Source organism: Penaeus monodon, chromosome 31 (genome assembly GCF_015228065.2).
Source record: "Penaeus monodon isolate SGIC_2016 chromosome 31, NSTDA_Pmon_1, whole genome shotgun sequence".
NCBI classification, from domain to species: Eukaryota; Metazoa; Arthropoda; class Malacostraca; order Decapoda; family Penaeidae; genus Penaeus; species Penaeus monodon.
This window is the reverse complement of record NC_051416.1, coordinates 32,465,284-32,465,515: the sequence shown is the minus strand read 5'-3', so window position 1 is coordinate 32,465,515 and position 232 is coordinate 32,465,284.

Below are 232 nucleotides of genomic sequence, written 5' to 3'. Positions count from 1 at the left end.
CTTATTTCCTCTCACCCTTTCTTTTTCCGCATTATCGAATGATGCAAGATAAATAATTTCGGTGTAATGATATGAATCAATACAACAAAAGAGAATGGTGCACAGATAAAAGCACAATTATATGCGTTAGACTTTAAGGTTGTGCTTTGTAGCTTATTTAACTTCGTTTTTACTTTCCTTAGTTTTGTGCTTTGTAGCTATTTTAACATAGTTTTTACTTTCTTTGTTGAGT